Genomic DNA, 21,172 nt, shown 5'->3' with positions numbered 1-21,172 from the left:
CTTGTAGAGCACGTTGGGTGGCACGGGATACATGCGGACGTGCATTGTCCTGTTGGAACAGCAAGTTCCCTTGCCGGTCTAAGAATGGTAGAACGATGGGTTCGATGACGGTTTGGATGTACCGTGCACTATTCAGTGTCCCCTCGACGATCACCAGTGGTGTACGGCCAGTGTAGGAGATCGCTCCCCACACCATGATGCCGGGTGTTGGCCCTGTGTGCCTCGGTCGTATGCAGTCCTGATTGTGGCGCTCACCTGCACGGCGCCAAACACGCATACGACCATCATTGGCACCAAGGCAGAAGCGACTCTCATCGCTGAAGACGACACGTCTCCATTCGTCCCTCCATTCACGCCTGTCGCGACACCACTGGAGGCGGGCTGCACGATGTTGGGGCGTGAGCGGAAGACGGCTTAACGGTGTGCGGCACCGTAGCCCAACTTCATGGAGACGGTTGCGAATGGTCCTCGCCGATACCCCAGGAGCAACAGTGTCCCTAATTTGCTGGGAAGTGGCGGTGCGGTGCCCTACGGCACTGCGTAGGATCCTACGGTCTTGGCGTGCATCCGTGCGTCGCTGCAGTCCGGTCCCAGGTCGACGGGCACGTGCACCTTCCGCCGACCACTGGCGACAACATCGATGTACTGTGGAGACCTCACGCCCCACGTGTTGAGCAATTCGGCGGTACGTCCACCCGGCCTCCCGCATGCCCACTATACGCCCTCGCTCAAAGTCCGTCAACTGCACGTACGGTTCACGTCCACGCTGTCGCGGCATGTTACCAGTGTTAAAGACTGCGATGGAGCTCCGTATGCCACGGCAAACTGGCTGACACTGACGGCGGCGGTGCACAAATGCTGCGCAGCTAGCGCCATTCGACGGCCAACACCGCGGTTCCTGGTGTGTCCGATGTGCCGTGCGTGTGATCATTGCTTGTACAGCCCTCTCGCAGTGTCCGGAGCAAGTATGGTGGGTCTGACACACCGGTGTCAATGTGTTCTTTTTTCCATTTCCAGGAGTGTAGATCGGAGAAATATTTCTAGCTCGTAACATACGTGTCCATATAGCAGATCGAAACTGTGGTCCATTGTCGGAAATTACTTTTTAACACATGCTCTACGTGAAATAGAAAATGTTTTACAAATGCTTTCGAAACAGTTTTAGCAGTAGCTTTGCGAAACGGAGTGAAGGTAATAAATTTTGAAGTGAGTTCAACAGCGACAAAGATGTAGCAAAAACCTCTATTAGTTCTGGGTATCGGACCAAAAATGTCTACAGGGGCCATATGTCTTAATTTAGCAGGTATAATGGGATATAATGGAGGAATATGTGAAGTTGTGTCTGACTTAGCTTTCTGGCAAATTTTACATTACGCTAAAACTCGTCGTATACGTTTTTCCATGTTGGCAAAATAACAGTTCTGTCTCAGTATAAGAAAACATTTTCTGCCTCCATAATGTGCATAACTTAAATGAGTGTACCATATTAATTTGTTAACCAGTTCGTCATGAATGCATAATAACCAATTGTTGCTGTCTGGATGAGAGCAGCGAAACAGAATGTCATTGCGTACAGTGTAATGGTGTCTAATCGTAACATTATTCTTATCTTGCCAAAGGTGTTTAATTTCTTTCCACACATTGTCTTTACTTTGCTCTTTTGCTATGTCCTGTAATGACGACAAAATAAAATTTTCAAATGCAACTTGCTGAATGTACATGACACTGAAATTTGCTTTGCAGAAGTTGGTTGCTACGTCTTGCTGATTGTTGCTGATAGAACGAGAAAGTGCGTCTGCTATAACATTTTGTTTGCCGGGAATGTGAACTATTGTAAAATTAAATTCCTGTAAATAAAGTTTCCATCTGCTTAATCTGTCGTGAGTGAATTTAGCCGAAAGTAAAAATTGTATCGCTCTGTGGTCTGTGTAAACGGTGGTATGTCTACCATAAAGAAAATGTCTAAATCTCGTGAAAGCCCAAACAACACATAACGTTTCCAGTTCTGTAACGGAATAATTTCGTTCAGCAGGCGACAGAATGCGACTTGCAAATGCGATGTTTTTAATTGCTGTAGAGCCATCTTCTTCAATTTCCTGGAAAATATGTACGCCTAGAGCGGTGTTAGAACTGTCGGTGGCAAGGGAAAAATTTCTGGTAAGATCTGAGTGCGATAAAAGTGGTGCATTCAACAAAGCATATTTCAAATAACATTCTCGTGAACAAGATTCTGCGTGTGAAAATTACTGCTTACGTTACTGGAATATGCAACCTGTACTGTACATGGTCAAATTGTATCGTACGTGCTGTTATTTATTTTACGGGAGGATGGTGTGGCATATCCACTATTGGAACTGTTCTGTTAACTCTTCCTGACGTATTACGCTATGGATGACACCTATTGTCTGGATCATTCATGATAATGTGTTGTTGCTGATGTTCTTGCTGCTCATAAGATCGACTGTTATTAAATGTACGCTGAAAATTGTGCCCATCATTTTTACGTCTGTCATGATAGTAATTGCCGGCCGCGGTGGTCTCGCGGTTCTAGGCGCTCAGTACGGAGCCGCGTGACTGCTACGGTCGCAGGTTCGAATCCTGCCTCGGGCATGGATGTGTGTGATGTCGTTAGGTTAGTTAGGTTTAAGTAGTTCTAAGTTCTAGGGGACTGATGACCATAGATGTTAAGTCCCATAGTGCTCAGAGCCATTTGAACCATGATAGTAATTTCTATACGGCGCATTGCGATACGAGTTGAAATTGTGTGTCGTCTGTACGTAGTTATTTCTTTGCTGCCGTGCGTTACTATTTGTTAGAGCTGAGACTATACGTGCACGCGGCGAAACATTAAAGCTTGGTTGACCCTGCAGACTGCATTGTTGGTTACGTATGCTAAGCGGCTGACTTTCATGCTGTTGTGGTGAAAACCGTCTATTGTTACCAAAAAAATGCGTTTGCTGTTAATTTTACACATACTGATGATTACGATTTTTACCTGTTATTAATATTCTAGTGGTAGTTCTGGAGTGCCTAATGAAAATTGTCACTTTCGGTAAAAATTTGTCATATCCGGTTTTCAGTACATATTCTTAATCCTACATAGAGCAATAGTTAAAGAGCTGTTTTGATAGATATAAAGGATAGTAGAAGAGAAGGCAGCAGTGCAGAAAACTAAAGATGAAACAGCACTACTACAGCTCGGGGCCCTATGCACGCTACGGCACATATTCATTAAAGCGTAATGAATCCCCTGAGGTCTATTACGCACTGCAAATAAATTTTAGCGTTTGCGTTACAGGCAATAGCGGTATAAATTCAAAAGCAAATGGTTGTATCCATGTTAATTCCAATTTCTGCATTATAGGCAAAGCTGATGAAAATACAATAGCAAATTGTCGCATCAGGTTCAAAGCTAGCTTCTGCATTACAGGTAATAGCGGTGAAAGTACAAAAATAAATTGTCTTATACAGTGCAAATCGTGTATCTGTGCTCTGTCATTATTAAATTCCTTAGATTCTCTTACAGATAAAAATTGCTCGTAATCTACGTTCTTGTCTCTGAATTTGTGAACACGTTCAGGTTTGTGTGTGAATCTGTTTGTCTGTGTCATTTCGGATTTCAAGTTACGTAGCTTTTCAGATTTTAAGTCGCGTGGCTTTTCGGATCTTAAGTCGCGTAGTCTCTGTAAATTGCTCACATTATACGCACTGCGTGACTCTGACAAATGTCCGCAAAGTGGCGTCTGCTGTGATGTGTTGAACCCAGAAACATTTTTCATCTCTGTTACCTCTTGCTGTAAACATGACAATTTTCTACGTAAGGTGTTATTAGATGAATCGATCTCATTAATTGTCTGCTGTAAATTTTGAAATTCAGGTGTTTGATTAAATGAAATCGCTGCAGTATCGTCTGATTTATTGTCATTAGTACTTTCAATAACCTCAATACGACTGGCCAATACATCACATTTTTCAGTCAGTAATTTTACCTGATCATCGGTTTTAGAATCAGAGGCATTAATCTGTTTTTGCAATTTACGTGTAGTTTCGTTCAGTTTTTTAACGTCAGCTTGAATTACATCGGAATCCTGTGTTAGTTCTAATTGTTCGAGTCTGTCGGTCACTGTTTGAAAATCGGTTGTGTATGTGTCTGTTTTCGATTTAAGATCCGTAATTTCGTCACGTAATTCTGTGTTCGACTGTTTGATGGTATTCATTTCGTCGGACACTGTGGCAATATTATCGTCTACATACGTTTTTGCCTTCACAAACATTTTACGTTTGTCTTCTTGTCTCTGAGCAGTGATTCTTTCCATGACTTGACGTTTTACTTTATTTTGATCCTGAATAAATTTGCGGAAACGTGTATCACTGTTCTGTATGTGAAGATTAAAACGTTCGTTAATTTGTGTGTTCTGTTGGTCGAATTTCGCGTCAATCTTTTCATCCATTGTGCGCGAAAGTTCTGCTGTCATTGCTTTAAACTCGTCGCGTAATTGTGTAGCCTTTTCAGAGCATTGTTTAGCGACTCCGCTAATTTCGTCTCGAAGTGTTTCTGTTGCAGCTGTTTGCATTTCCCTTAATTCCAGAGCAACAGACCTAATTTCTTCGCTACTTTTTCTTGAACAAGCCTCAATTTCCTCGCGCAACTATTCCTTAGTATCATGGCACTGCGCGGCAACGGCTCTAATTTGTTCACTAAGCTGTCTGGAATTGTTGTCTAATTTTTCATTTAAGTGTTGTTTGAGATTTTCGTTAGCTTGTTTGTTCTGTTCTCTAAGTTGTCTAAAATCTTCACTCTGTTGTCTGACCTGTTCACTAAGTTCTTTGTGATTTTTGTCTTATCTTTCATCCGACCGTATTGAATTGCTGTCTATTTTTTCATTCAACTGTTATTCATTTGTAGCAAAAATGCCATAATTGGATCCGATACAGAATTAGCATTTCTATTCTCTGTGCTGTTTAATGGTGGATCTGGAATTGTCTCGCTTTCTGTAACCATTTGGTAATTCTGAGATTTACAAAAAGGTTTGCCAGTCGGATATACACTGTCAGACATTATTTCGGAATTAAATAAATCCGTCGTACTTTCAGTATCCTGTCCATTTTCATTAGAGATATTTGTCTCTACGTTATTTGAATTTTCCAGATCGGGTGTGTTAAGCTGGGCGGCGCTCATTACAATAGAGCTCCCCGCGTCATCAATTGTCGTCAAGTTAACAGAGGAGACAATTGAGTTCGTTTGTTCATCAGTAAGATAATAATCACCATTAGAGGTTGGAACACACTGATTGTCGGTGAACGCAGGATTGTCATCATTACACTGCGTGTCACAATTACTATCGGTCACGTTGTTTAAGCCGGTATTTTCACTCAAAATACCTCGCGACACACTATTCACAGTCTTTCGCGGCATTTTTACAATAGTCAAAATTATTCACAAAACAAATAAGCACAATGCAAAAGGCAACCAACACAAATACAACAGAGCAAAGAATTGCCGATGATCTGATGAAAGAAATTCACAAATTAGTAAAAGCGTTGCGCCAAATGCTAATTACATTAAAGCAAATAAGAGCAGATATCTGGCTACGTTTCAGAAGATTCTCAACGAAATACGATCCTGGACTGGATGTCGTCAAGTGTAACCGCCCACAAAAATGTAATGATATTATTTTAAATGTGAATAGTCATTGAGCTAAGTGTAAGCTCCCCAGAGAAATTTTGAAACACAATAATTGAATGTTAACTAGAATACAACTTAATGTAACCTCCCAGCAAATAAATTTAAAGACAATGACAATTAAATGAAAACTAGCTATCTGACCCAAGTATAAGTTCCTCACAAAAAATGAAAGTCAATTCAGTGATAATAAAATCTCAGTGACAATGAAAACACAAATAGACCGAAATGTCGATCTTAGGCCCTGTTCACTAATTAAACTGTAATTCTTACCTTAGTAAAACTGCATCTGCTCTTATTTTTCGCCATAGCTTGGAGGAAATTCATTGCAAAAATTTTGAATTCATGGGAAACTTTTCTTTAAGGAATAGCAAGGGAAATATTTCTTTCATTAAAGGAAATTGCTTTGAAAACAAAATTATTATAGGGGCGATTCTTGGACAAATTAATTACAGTTAATTTACATCATTAGCTGAGCGCAATGCTGCTTCATTACCTTATTTAAAAATAATATACCTCGTCTTGAATCTTGACCAGAATGCCATGTCGACGCCCGCCGACTGCTCACACACAACTGCTAACCCGCAACTGAACTGTCTCGTAACTCGACTGCCACAGAACTGAACTCTCGCGCGGTCAAGCGCAGACTAGGAACGACAAATAGCTCTCTGGCCAGAGACTCTGCAATGCCTCGCCATCGCCGCCACACAACATACGTGTTTCAAAGTATGGCAATACGTTATATATCCAATGAAGTAAATAAAATGCTAATATTGGATACCTGACTGGAGTACTTGTTCTGCCACACAAACCAGTTTTTAAATAGAGGTCAAACAGCCTGATATGGATGGTTGTACTTATAGAAATAAGTTACACACTGTTGTGACAGGCCACGTAGTTACTGAATGCTGCGCTACACTTTAGCCACATACCCAGCTACTTTACATTATTTTCCACTTATTTACTAAGACACTGTAAACATCGGTCAGAACGTTCTACGAATCGTCCAATTACTCGACGATTGACCGCGTAGCCATTCGATAATCGCTATGTGAACGTCGTGATCGTTGATGAATCCTTTTCCCTCACACGTTCTTTCAGTTTGCTGAGAAGATGAATATCGCATTGTGCAACATCTGGACTTCCCAATCAGTGCACCCATGTCTGTGCGGACTTGTTCAAATTGTTGATGCCATTTCACTATGGGCGGACGTGACATTGCATTTGGTCCATATACTTCCTGAATTTCACAATGAATCTACGTGCAATTTAGACGTCTTTCCCCAGAAGCATCTAAATGACCTGAATATTTCAAATACGTTCCCAATTGCCGTACCATTTCAATCGCAGGCTGTGCTGCACCCGTTATCCGTACCTCAGTGAAACTGTCTGTTGGACACTAGGAACACGTACTCTCTTCTGAGAATGAACCAATTTCTTCCACAATGTTCAAAAATGGTTCAAATGGCTCTGAGCACTATGGGACTTAACTGCTGTGGTCATCAGTCCCCTAGAACTTAGAACTACTTAAACCTAACTAACCTAAGGACACCACACACATCCATGCCCGAGGCAGGATTCGAACCTGAGACCGTAGCGGTCGCGCGGCTCCAGACTCTAGCGCCCAGAACCGCTCGACCACCCCGGCCGGCCCGCAATGTTCTTACGCAGGATTAAATATGTAACTTAGCTTCTGAATTCATCTCGTAATTTGAGTAGTACTAAATCTGACAGCCGCCAGGGTATCACTCAACACAGCATGAACGAAAAGAAACTGGAGTGCCAAACTCTCAGACAACCATACAAAAACATGACTCCTCAATTAATGGTCAGAATTAGTGCTTAGTACAAATGTGAGATCGTTTAATTGTTCCATATACGTGATGTAAACTTTCTCCGATACCTCGCTTACGCAGTTCTTAACAACTGCTGAGTGCGTGTTCTAGTCACATCTATAATGAAATGTACGCTTCGTAACGGGAATGTTTTGTAGGTAGATGACTCTACAAACATTAGTTGCCAGCACAGTTTCGTTGCTTTATCGTAGCTGCTTACGATTTTAACACTAAACAAAAAATTTCAAGTCAATACCTTTAGCGGTATTGCTTACATCCTAGTTACATAGATGCTTTCTATTAATTTGCGCCTAGGAATTTGTCAGGAATGTCTTCAAATAATAATGAAAGACACAGTATCATAACTTGAAAAATTTATTTCTGACCCATTAGAAATCAGCCTCGTATTAGCAATGCTATAACAGCTTTAGTTAACGCACGTATACGAGCGCATCACAGTTCTTTTATCGGCTGTCAGGGATTGTAACGGGGACTAAGGAGATAAATTTTTGAGAAGAATCCATGTCGCGAAATTTACCTTTTGGATTAAAACATGTTTGATGATCGCATCGATTTTAAATCTCCCACTTCACTGTGCGCGAAAAGAAAAAAGAAACAGTGCTCGACAGGAGTTGTTCCACATGGAAATGCGGTTATTCGTTGTATTATGCGTATCTGCGGCATATGCTTTAATATACACGGTCCACAAACACTGTTAGGGAACGTACTATCCTCTCGTATCCGTTGCTTTAGTCGGACGAAAATGGTATGTAATGCACTGAGAGGATGTGGAAAGCATTTTCGATACATATACAGTTCTACCATTACGTATCTTACCGTCAAACAGAAGATTTGAAACTTATTCGATCTTCAGATCTCCTGTTTTACCAAACAATACGTTACCGGACATGGGTTTCTTATTAAAACCTAATCTGCTAAGTTCCCACTACAACTGCTACAGGCCTTTGAAACAAAATACCGTTCAAACGGATTCTGTGGCACTTTGACTTACATACTTGACTTCACTCCTTTGGACCCTAAGAATACATTGCGCGTCCAGGAGAACACGCCATACATCTCTGTCTTTGACAGTTTCCTTTAATTTCATCCGCGTCTTGCCAACGATCTCTATTTCGTCTCCCAGTGTCTTCTTCTATGTACCTCTAGGACTACTTTTCTTCCTTGTTTCTTGAGGATTCTATTCTAGTGCCTTTTTATCGATTGCTACTTCTGGCTTTCTCAATGTATACATACCATCTTTACTTCTTTCATGTGTCTGTTGTTCTATAGGTGTCTGGTTCGGTTTTCTCTAGAGATCCTCATTACTTTTTTTTTTGGCCATCAGATATTAATTATACACCGGAGGATCTATTTATGAAGCTCTGTAACTGTGGTCTTATTTTTTTATTTACTTTCCAACTTTCGTTGGCTTATAGTAGGACAGCTTTCAGATTTTTAGTCAAAATAAGAATTTTAATTTAGCACGCGATGTTTCTGTTTCTCCATACTGGATACATTTGTATGAAGGTAGCATTTGCCTTTATGCCGTTTTTCACATCTTCTCCCGTTTTACCATTTTCTGTCGCCACACTACCCATATACAAGAATGAATTAACAGTCTTCACTTGCTGCCCCCTTGAAAGCAGCAGCATTTCTATGTGCCCAGAATATATTCCCATTTTCTCTGTATTTCCTGATCTTGAGATCAGCAATCTCTGCTTCTTTTTGCAGTGAGTTTAATTTAGATCACATATCTGTCAGCATTTGAGCTAATAAAACTAAGTCATCTGCAAAATCCAAATCCTCCAGACATTCATGGATACCTCATTGGATTCCTCGTCTGTTGCTTGCTGTCGCTCTTCTCATAACGGATTCAAGAGCAAGTGGGAACCCCGTTGGTGACTAAATACGACCCTGCCGGACTCCGACTGTTGCCTCATTGGATCTGTGAGACTCCTCTTTTGCAGCACACAGTATAGATCTTTGATCATGTTTAGAATATTCTGTGGTGTACTATATTTCCGCATCATCTGCTGCATTACTTGATGTTTAACAAAACCAAAGGCCTATCCAGAATCAGTGAACTCCAGGTACATGATTGGCTGGATTTCTTTATTTTGCTCTAATTTCATTCTAAAAGTATTAATAAGATGAACACAGCTGTGTCATGCCCGAAAACTGGCCCGTACTTTACGCAGTCTATGTTAGACTGAATACTTAATCCTATTTAAAATAACTCCGGTGAGGACATTAATGCTCACTGACAGCAATGTAATACCACGCCAGTTGTTACAATACGACCAATATTCTGGTTTGGGGATCTTCTCCACCAGTCCACTTTTCCACTGTTTTGAGGATTTCTCTTCGAGCCAAATATGCTTCAGCAAGCGGTGGAGTATTTCAGCTGTACTTTCGCTATTGACTTTAAACAGCTCCGGTGCTGTCGTGTAGGCCTGGAGCCATTGAATTGTTTAAGCTCCTCAAAGCGCTCCTAAATTCGCCCATCGTGTGACAATGAAGATTTATATCTTGATATGCTTTGACTTCCTCTGGAACATCCCTGATCTGTTCTTCTTGGTTGTCCTTACGATTTAACAGCTCCTTGAAATGTTAGTCCCATCTCTTCAGGTGTGCCTGGCAATTTGGAAACTTCACCGCATCCTTGCTCTTAAGCGACTCTTTACGTCTAAAGTTCTTCGTAGAGAGTCGTTTGGTGATATTGTGCAGCTCTTTTGTATTTCCCTGTCTTGCTGCTATCTCTGCTAACTGTGTCTGCTCATCTATTCACTTCCTTTTACCTTGCCTCATCCCTGTTGTACTCTTTTGTTTTCCTCGGTGTTTTCTTTATGCGCTTTATCTCACAAAGGTTTAACTTTTGTTTCAGTTCTTTCCTGCAGCTTAATTCTTTCCACATGCCATCAAAGATCAGCTGTTCCGTTTGGTAAGTCTTAAATCCTAATATGTTTTCTCCAACATCTAGGTGGCTGTCTAAGTTTTGACCAACCTGTTTCAATTCTTTCCTGCATGAAGGTTTCGTCAGAATGTACCTGGAATCTGTTTAGTAGTTCAAGAACAATTTTTTTTGAAATTACAATGAAATGAACACCCTTAGCTGCTTACAGGGGTTGACATACGTCAATGGGACAGATGAAAATGTATGCCCCGACCGGGACTCGAACCCAGGATCTCCTGCTTACACGGCAGACGCTCTATCCATCTGAGCCACCGAGGACACAGAGAATAGCGCGACTGAAGGGATTTATCTCTGGCACGCCTCCCGCGAAACCAACATTCTCAACGTATTATCCCTCACTACATTCGTAGTGCCCCCGCCCATTACACTCATTACTCGCGGCGCGTTGCCGATTCCCGTGATTCCCGTAAGAGTTCGGGCACTGTTTGTGCATCCGCACAGAAGAAGAAGATGGTCAAGTGGCCGGTGAGCCTTAACTACATACGTACTAAGATGGTATCGGTCCTTTCGGACATGTCGGAAAGAACAGACACCATCGGTGACCATGCAGCTCGTTAGAATGAAATCACAATGAAATGAACACCCTTAGCTGCTTACAGGCGTTGACATACGTCAACGGGGACTGTTCTTTCGGACATGTCCGAAAGGACAGATACCATCTTAGTATGTAATTTTTTTTTTGATTTGTTGGTCTTCTGATATTACCTCATCTATTTTTTGCCCCTGTGGTTGAGCTTGGTTCTATTTGTCACTAACTTCAAATTGATCTCGCCAAAACTAAGTGGTGGTTAGGTCCAACGTACGCTCCTCTCTTATTTCGGAGGTATAGTACAGGGTGTCGCTACTTACGCTTTATGGCTATGTCAGCTGTCTGATTTTCAGGAACTCAATCTGGCGACAACCACGTTACCCTGTGGTAGTTGCGATGTGGAAACAGTGTGCCTCCAATGAATAGGTCATGCTCAGAGCACACATGCGTCAGCTGTTCACCGACTTTCGTTTCGGTTCTCCGTGCTGTGTACACACATGATGCGTCCAAACCTTCCGTTTTCCGAATAATCTTTTGCGTTCAAATCTTCCGTAAAAATATTTGCGTCTCTACAATTTCTTTGCCTAAGGATTTCGTTTGGCTGTGTATAAAATCTATCTTTTAATTCTCCTGAATTACAACGTTACTACTCACATTTGTTCTAAAGCGTGTGGTTATTATCCCTTCTGACTCTGATTTACATTCCAGTAACCTCCTTTTGCAGTTTTTTGATAGTAAGAACCCTACACCATTCCTGTGGATTGCATCTTTGCCTTTATGTCCCACATACAGCAGCACTCCATCATTTTCTGTTTCAACATCCCCAGATTTTGGTCACTTAGTCCCAGTATATCCAGTCTACAGTTGCCCATTTCTTTTTCTATATGTCTTAACTTTCCAATCCCTTTCAGTGTTATTACATTCCAAAATCCGATCCGGGCTTTCCTTTTCATGCCAAAGGCCATGTCCATAAGATCCATCCGCTTACTACTCTTTTCCATTCCGTGATTTAAATTTTTTGGTGGTGTGGGTTATCAGCCCACAGCCTCTGAGTTTTCTGGTGGGCTGCTACCTCATGGTCTGGACACCTGGCAAGATTTTGTTTCAGGTCGTTACTCTTTAGATGGCATGTCTTCACTTTGACTATGGAATTCTATCCATCCCTCGGCAGTATGGCCTATGTACATCACCGTTGTCCTTGCTACCAAGAATCTACCACTGCTCACACTAGGTGTTTGCACATGCTGCAACACAATCACAGAGAGGAAAACTAGACACGACGTTGTGAAACATACACTGTCTGGAACGTCTGCGGAGACGTACCTCGCTTGGGACATCCTTCCGTCAGTTGCAAATTTCACTAACGTCGGCACAGCAGTCCACTTTATTGGACCACTTGGAAAACCTAAACCCTTCGCCCATACGGTGAATGTTTCTTTAAGGCGATGTCTCCCGATGGGGCTGATGCACAGTACTCACTTAATTTCGCTATTTTCTTTGACTAATGATTCTTACTATGATAACGCTACCTACTGCACAAAGACGTCACTGATTGCTGTGCCTGAATGAAATTAAGGTATACTTTTCTTTCATCCACTGCTGCTTTAAACAGAATATAGAAGTACTTCGATCTTTGGTGCCTACGAGATTCTTTCACTGTCTGTGTATCACACATGGATTCTAACTGACACAAAAATTTTGGAATTAATGAATCGCTCGAGTAAATTCAGTTAACTAGTGAATTCTGATTCTACTGGGGATCGTAATTACCAAACTATTATTACGGCATTTCTTAACATTAAATCAAAGCTATCTTGCGAATTGTACATGCAACGTAGTAATTAAATTGTTACATAACAGCTGTTAAGAGGCGCTTGTGATTTGCTGAGATTTTGGCTCTTAGACATACGAGTAATGTTGCTACTGCAGTTCATCAGTGGATCGTCTCTTTAATCCTGTGTTTTACTTGGATGACGACAATGCATGCACTATGTGAGCTACTAGTTTTCCATTTATTTTAAAATAATAAAAACGAAGTAAAATTTATGTATTGTCGCTTCAGTCACGCAAACTGCTGTCGCCGCCTCGAACAAATACTGCGTTGTATGCATGTGATTGCGTGATAGATAGTCCTTCGAGAAAGAAATTAATGATTCCCTTGCGTGTCACAAATCGCTAGTTGTATGTTGTCCGTGTGTGTGTGTGTGTGTGTGTTTCTAGCAACTGCCTGTCGAGGAGGCTAACCTTACAACGGGAATCATCCTTTTCCGTATCTAGACCTTATTTCCATTAACGACAGAGACATTAACCCCTGCCGTATGCATACACAGATAGAAATTTAACGAACGGTGTGGAAATTATAAGAAGCCTAGCCTTTCCTGTCCAGAAAGAGAACAGTTTTGTGTTCACATATGTATACATTAAGGACTAGGCTGCCATGCGACAGCACACTCTGAATGAATTTTTAACTTGTAAATTACACGTTTGTTGGTCGTTCCATGTGTAGATATTAACTGGTTCATTTCGTGTTTGAACCAGTCGTTGAATGCGACGCTAAACGCAATGTCAACGCGAGACAAATGTACTGCCGTTTTGCTACCACCACCGTCGTCTAGCAAAAGTAGAATATATTTGCGTAACAATGTTAAAAGATGTCGTGGCTTAGAACCAGAAATGAAACGACTTTCGTCTCGTAGACCGAACGAAATAGTCATTTCAAGGTTAGGAATAACTGAGATGTGTTTTTATTTAATAACACCGACGTAATTATTGGGTTCATAAATGAATGAGTGAGCCCGCTGATGTGGCCGAGTGGTTCTAGGCACTTCAGTCTGGAACCGCGCCACCGCTACGGTCGCAGGTTCGAATCCTGCCTTGGGAATGGTTGTGTGTGATGTCCTTAGGTTAATTAGGTTTAAGTAGTTTTAAGTTCTAGGGGACTGAAGACATCAGAAGTTGAGTCCCATAGTACTCAGAGCCATTTGAAGCATTTTTGAATTGATTGTGTGAACACACTCACGAAGGCAAAAACACGTAACCGGAACTGTAGTCTGTTCAGAGTTACTTCATGATTAACACTTCGACAGGAATACGTGGAGGCACGGAGCAGAGTTCACAAGTCGCGCACTTAAATCCATTGTAATTTGCTTCATCTCACTAAAACTCGAAAACAATACGATGTAAAAACTTGAACTGACATCACTGTCTTCTGGACGAGATGTATTGTCTCATTCTGGAAGCATCCCTCAAGTTGTGGTTAAGCTATATCTCCGCAATATGCTTTCATCCAGAAGTGCTAGTTCTGCAAGGTTCTCAGTGCTGGCAGATTAAGGCAAAGGTCTCGAGCTCGAGTTTCTGCCCGGCACAAAGTTTTAATGTGCCAGTAAGTTCCGAAACGTTTTGTGTTTTCAATTTATCTTTATTCCCGATAAAAAAAAATTTGAGACAATGTACGAGCAGCTTACGAAATTACATTTACTGGTGACGTTATCAAATTTTCGACATGCTGGAAACTGTATTGATTTGGTCCTAATCGGAAATATCTTGCAAATATCTAACACGAGATAATTCGAGGTTCCATCCTGAAACTAATCATCTCCTGCATTCGCTTCGCCATGGTACGTTTCTTGTAAACTTCAAGAGGTTGGTTGGTAGCATTATCAAGATATTATTGACGTTCTAGGTACGCAACGGTCCAACCGTTTCTGGCGAATAACCTCGCACGGGACTTACGTAGCTAAGGGAGCGAGTTCTAAACTTCCCACTGGATAACATATAGCGAATCTGCTTTTGACATTCTTCAGTATCAGGCAACTCACGGCAGTCAGTTATAACAACACATAAAATATTAACAGAGCAACCGTAAAAACTTCAAAGAACCCAATCCTTAGGGCGCAAGAATGATCACACAAGGCAGCAAGTGGCTTGGATCTCCAGTGAAGATTGGCTGAAAGCGATCAGTGATTTCCTCGTGAGACTACCCTCCAATATTTTATTTGTAGCAGTCAATCATAAATTTCTTTTGATGACGTTATAGCATTACTTCGATTTAACTTTCACAGCCATATACTTTAACTTGTTGCAAGGTACATGATGCGTACAAACAAAGGTGAAGGCATCACTACTATAATTTAAGAATGATTCCACTCCCCGCCTTCACTCTCCCCTCCTGAATACGTCCTTCATAAGTATGCATTTCCTTTATGGGGTCCTCCCAATCAGCTCCACTGGATGGGAAGAAGAGTTTTCGCAAATGGTTCAAGCGATTGGCCGGCGTCAAATGATGTATGTCACTTTTTTTTTGTTCGAATGGTATCGTTACCTAGATGTCACTTGATCCAAGATGCTAAGCAAACTTCAAATTCCCAGTATCATCATTACTAGGCTCGCTTCAGGAAATGGAACAACATACAGACTCATTATGGTATTAAGAATTGTTACCGGCAGTATACCAGGTATTTAAAACGGTATATCCGGATTTTAAGGCCTTGTAGCATTTTTTGCGTTCAACTCACAAATATAAATAATACATGAAATGAAAGATATACTCAAACAGTTCTTCTTAGACGTGTTTAATGTTAGGACCATTCGCTCATGTCAAACATCGAGTCGACAGGCGAATTCTTCCCAAACCTTCATTAATGTGTCTCGATTAACTGTTGAATCAAGTACTTGAATCCCGTTCTTTAAGGTGGGCCAGATAAGCTGGTGGTGGAGTCACGTAAGCTCAATCTTTTGTAAACCCCCAGAGGTAAAAATCACATGATGTCAGATCGGGTGGATGTGGAGACCAGGAGAAACAAGCTCTGTCTTCCGGCTCGTTGCGGCCAATTCGTTGCGGCCAATCCAGTGGTCGGGTATAACGCCGTTTAACAAACGCATACTGAGCTGAGCCATTGAAGCAGCGCATCATATTACTGAAAAGAAGTTCTGTATTTCACTTTTTTCCTACTGATAAAAGAGCCGTAGTTCTAGAACATTAAGATATTAAACATCGGTTACAGATGCTTCACCGAAAAAGAAATACCCGTACACTTTTCAGCAGATTATGGCACAAAAAACACTAAAATTAAGGGAGTATTGTCGCAACTATCCCATCTCGTCGGCATTTTCTGGTCCCAGTAATCAACTGTCAGAGATTAGTGAGTTATCTTGGAGTTCGGTTCAGTGAATTTTAACAGAAGATTTGGGCAGGCAGGAGAATGGTTCTTCTACCACGATAATGCACCTGCACACACAACCATATTAGTAGATAGTTTTTGGCTCCGGGCGATATTTTTATGTATTTTTATGAATGAAAAGGTGCATGAAAGATCATTAATTTGAGAAGAAGTAAAGAAGAAACCAGGGAGGAGCTGTCAGCCATTTCTAATGACGAAAAAAAAGAAACATTTCGAATACTGGAAGCAGCTTCTAATATACAAATTTGCATCATAATTAAAGTTAAATAAAATGAATGCTCTGTAATAAACGTCGCTGCACTGATGGTTTCAGTGAAATTCACACAAACATTTAAAGTACATAGTGCAGCTTTCTATGTAGGTAACATTTATAGTTATGTGTGCTTAGGGTTTCAGTCATGCTGCAGTGTGGTCATCACATTTGCCAGAGAGCAGTTATCATTATTTCATGTTGTTGTGCATGATATATATGATATACATTATAGATATAATTTTCCAACAAATAATAGGATTTTCTACAATATATGGATTTTAACGTAAAACATTACATTTCTATCATTTTTGTATTCCATCATATGAGAAATCTCATGAGCCAAAATCACAGCATGACTGTTCCAGCAGTTTCAAATTTAACTCAGCAGCCTCTGGTTCGTACTTGTCAACACACATTTTCAGTCTGAGTGCAGGGGGTGAGGAGCATCTCCCATCCTCAATATAATACTAATCGTATTCCAGTAAAAAGTCCTTAAACCACTTCACTTTCTCCACGTCCTTCTGAAAGACATGTCACTCGGCTGAGCGTATACCACTCAGTGCTACCTCAAATGGCACATCATCTGAGTTCATATTGTGCTGATGGTGATTATCGATTCACCGTCTTGCAGAACTTACGTCCAGCTCATAGTGGGGCATCGTCAACTCCAGAATGAACTCACCATAAGCAATTAAATATATCTGAACACCAACCCACACCTCAAAAATTCCTTTGCAACAAATCGATTGTCTGTATTGTGGAATCCTTGGCATTCAAAGAGGTTTCTGGAAAGAGAAGAAAAATATAGCAGTGAAAAATCTCAGGCAGCAAAAAGTTCTCTTCCTAGGCAGGAGATAATTTGGGTTTTCGCCCTTACCTTCAGTAAGCTGTCCAACAAATTACTGAAAAGTTGCTATCAACTCTCAGACTAAGACTGATGTGGTATATAGTGTAAGAGTACTTCCTAGTTATAGAGTGAAAACTGGCTGCACCTGGATTCTATACTGAAGCTGTATGGCTGGCTGGCTAAACACCTGTTGCAACATATTAGGTTACAGAGCCAGTGGGATGTACCCCCCTCACCCCCCACCGCAACTACCACCTGTATCCCTAGATCAGTCATTCTGGATGCTGAAATCTTGCACCACCCTCTTAAAATGCTAGGTGTTGGAAAAAAGATTTGTTTTTTCAGGAAATAATATTTTGTATTTGTGTATACATTGACGTACATTTGCATTTCATACTGCAGTATTTCTTTTTCTACAAATATATGCTTCCTGCATACTATAAAGTCACCTTGTATCCGTTTAGTACTTATGTAGGTGACAGAATACAACTTTGCTACTGACTGTGGATAAACAACGTCCCCTGATTCAATTACTACAGTCACAGGCAGTATCTCCCAGTTGATAAAAGGCATCTTTGCGTGTATCCAAACAATCTTTTTCATGACAAATTGCTTTGAGATAATCATAATAAACTATAAGCTAGTTTGTTATCGTTCAAAAAAATTTCCTAGAATGAAATTTTCACTCTACAGCGGAGTGTGCGCTGATATGAAGCTTCCTGGAAGATTAAAAATTGTACCGAACAGAGACTCGAACTCGGGACCTTTGCTTTTCAGGGGCAAGTGCTTTACCAACTCAGCTACCCAAACATGACTCCCGCACCGTCCTCACAGCATTAAGTCCGCTAGTACGTTGTCCCCTACCTTCCAAACTTCACAGAAGCTCTCTTGCGAACCTTGCAGAACTTGCTCTCCTGGAAGAAAGGACAATCTGTGCTGTGCTGTGAAAATATCTTACTGCATCACTGTATGATGTCCGTTCAGAGTAATTAGACATATGTATGGCGTATGTATGATTATATGCTGCGCGTGTACAGCATATATGCGATGTAATTCCAGCGTAACTGTGTCGTATTTCAGGAGTGGCTGTGGTGTATGTAGTGTAACTGCGGCATAATTGTGGCATTAGAGGCTAATTGCAGTGTTGTTATGTCATATAAGGCGTAACTGCGGCGTAGATGCAGCGTAGCGTTGCGTTGGAGTTAGGGCAAAGGTCTATGCGTGTCACGTACGTATCCTGGTTGAAGTAGCGGCCACGTCTGAAACCTAGGCTGGCAAGAGCAGCTAAGAATTCCCAGTACTCACATGGTGGCTGTCTTGAATCGCATCGATTCTATGGTAAGTAATAAAAGTTTGTTATACTTTCTTGTTCGAATGATCCTGATCATATTAAAGGCAGTCACAACTTTTTATGGTTGCCCACACCTACGTCAGCACCTTATGTACATGTTGATGCAGTATCCTCATTTGACGGCACTGTGAAGAAAAAGTATATATATATATATATATATATATATATATATATATATATATCCTGCTGCTTTAGTATGACATTTGCATAGTGGAGTAGCCGCTGTCTTATACATAACAGTAGACCAATGGCATTGTGTGTGTGATTGATACAAAGACAGATAAGTGTAAAGGCAATGGTCACGTCACACCTCAATAATAATATTGCTGAAGCTACTGGATTGTGAGACCACACATATTGTATCATGTTTGATTCCATTGGCAGGCAGCTGCCCCCAGTGTCTGCATTTATTTCAAGCAGTAAGGGGTACAGCAGTCAGTCGCAAATAATGAATAGTAAATATCCACTGTTCGGTCACTGTGTTGCCTTTGTCATAGCTAAAAGACCCATAGCAGCAGTAAAATAAATTATCATTCATGCGTTACTGTATGTACAGTTGTGTAAACTTCAAGTGTGAGTCAGTCATAAAATACACACGAGTAAATACAAGTTAAAACATGAAAAACACATATATCCACATAGTCCCAATTGGATTATTCATATCTAAGGTTGAGTTCACACCGAGACCACTGTTTGCAGTTACAACACAGCTGCATTCAGTGTACGTCATAGCCATTACAGTGCTCTCTTTACACGAATAATTTGTTGACAGTACTTTTGTGGCACTTGCCTGCAGCTCGGTGACATGCAATAGTTCCGGTGGCAGTTATGGCGTCGAATAGTTGATTGACGAGAAGGTGAATGTTCGACTTCAGTTTAATGGGAGAATTTTGGGAAAATGTGGTTCGTCAGTGAAGGAGATCAGATACAGAACGTAGAATGACCGAGTCTTGAGCACTGCTCAAGTGTTTGGGGTTAATACCAGGTCTCATTAAAGTAAGACGTGGAACCAATTCAAAGGCAGACTGCTAAATTCGTTACCAGTATGTTCAAACAACACGCAAGTGCTACGGAGGTGCTTTGAGAACTCAAATGAGAATTCCGAAAACTAAGGTAACGTTATTTTTGAGGATAATGATTATAAAAATTGTCCAATGTTTAGGCTCCTTACACCGGGCGAGGCGTGGTTTGGCATTTACAGACGTGATGTGTGGCTTATGAGAAGCTGCTCGACCATGAATTCCAAGTTTGCTCACCTCCCGCCTAACTGTCATAGTATTTTCAGTGGATCCTGATGCAGTTTGAAATTACTGTGCAATGGTCTGGATAGATGTCTGCCTACTACACATCACGACCCTCTTCAACAGCCGGCGGTGTCTGTCAGTCAACAGACGAGGTCGGCCTGTACGCTATTGGCTGTACCTGTTCCTTCACGTTTCCTCGTCACTATCATATCGGATGCAGTGGACCTACGGATGTTTAGGAGCGTGGAAATCTCGCGTGCAGACGTATGACACAAGTGGTATCCAATCACCTGACCACGTTCGAAGTCCGTGAGTTCCGCGGACGTCCCCGTTCTTGTCTCTCACGATGTCTAATGACTACTGAGGTCACTGATATGGAGTACCTGGCAGCAGGTGGCAGCACAACGCATCTAAAATGAAAAACGTATGTTTTTGGGGATGTCCGGACACTTTTGATCACATAGCGTATACGGGCTGCTGAGAGTGTGTCCTAAATCATTTATGTAGACCAGGAAGAGCAGAGGGCCTATAATACTTATTTGTGGAAAGTCAGATATTACTTCTGTTTTACTCGATGACTTCCCATCAGTTACTACGAACTCTGAACTTTCTGACGTAAAACCACTAACCCACTGGCACAACCGCGACCATGCTTCATAGGCATGTAATTCGACTAGCAGTCTGTTGAGAGGAACGGTATCAAAAGCCTTCTGGAAATCTAAAAATATGGAATCAATTTGGCGTCCGCTGTCGATAGCAGCTAGTTGTGTTTCATAAGAACGACATTTTCTGAATCCATGTTGGCTATTTATCCATAAACCTTTATTTTCTAGGAAATTCACTGCATTCGAACACAAGACATGTTCCAAGATATTACTAAAAATATATATTAGTGATATGGATCTGTAATTCAAAGTGTAAAAAGTGCACATATCCACAAAGATGCTTTCAAGAGATAACAGTAGATTCTTTTCAGTAATCGTAAATACTTAGGTCATTGTGTCATCTTTTATTTTATATGTGTGTAGTGATTTACATAACCGGTAGAGGTAAAGAAACTTGTACACCTGCCTATTATCGAGCAGGGCCCCAACGAGCACGCAGAAGTGTTGCAACACTCGACTAGTGCCTGAAGCACTGCTGGAGTGAGTTAACACCACGAATTCTGCAGGGCTGTCCATAAATCCGTAAGACTACGAGAGGTAGAGATCTCTTCTGAACAGCACGTTGCAAGGCGTCCCAGGTATGCTCAATAATGTTAACTTCTGGGGAGTCT

The 21,172-nt window shown here is 41.3% G+C and overlaps 1 non-coding gene across 1 annotated transcript; it reads right to left on the bottom strand.

Moving 5' to 3' along the window:
- Window positions 1-10,676: 10,676 nt before the first annotated feature.
- Window positions 10,677-10,750, bottom strand: Trnat-ugu (transfer RNA threonine (anticodon UGU)). Its single transcript has one exon. It is a non-coding gene; the product is annotated as a tRNA-Thr (tRNA).
- Window positions 10,751-21,172: the final 10,422 nt, after the last annotated feature.

Source organism: Schistocerca serialis, chromosome 5, assembly GCF_023864345.2.
Source record: "Schistocerca serialis cubense isolate TAMUIC-IGC-003099 chromosome 5, iqSchSeri2.2, whole genome shotgun sequence".
Classification (NCBI taxonomy): domain Eukaryota; kingdom Metazoa; phylum Arthropoda; class Insecta; order Orthoptera; family Acrididae; genus Schistocerca; species Schistocerca serialis.
The sequence above is the reverse complement of the archived record's forward strand: the minus strand, read 5'-3'. Positions and strand labels throughout refer to the sequence as shown.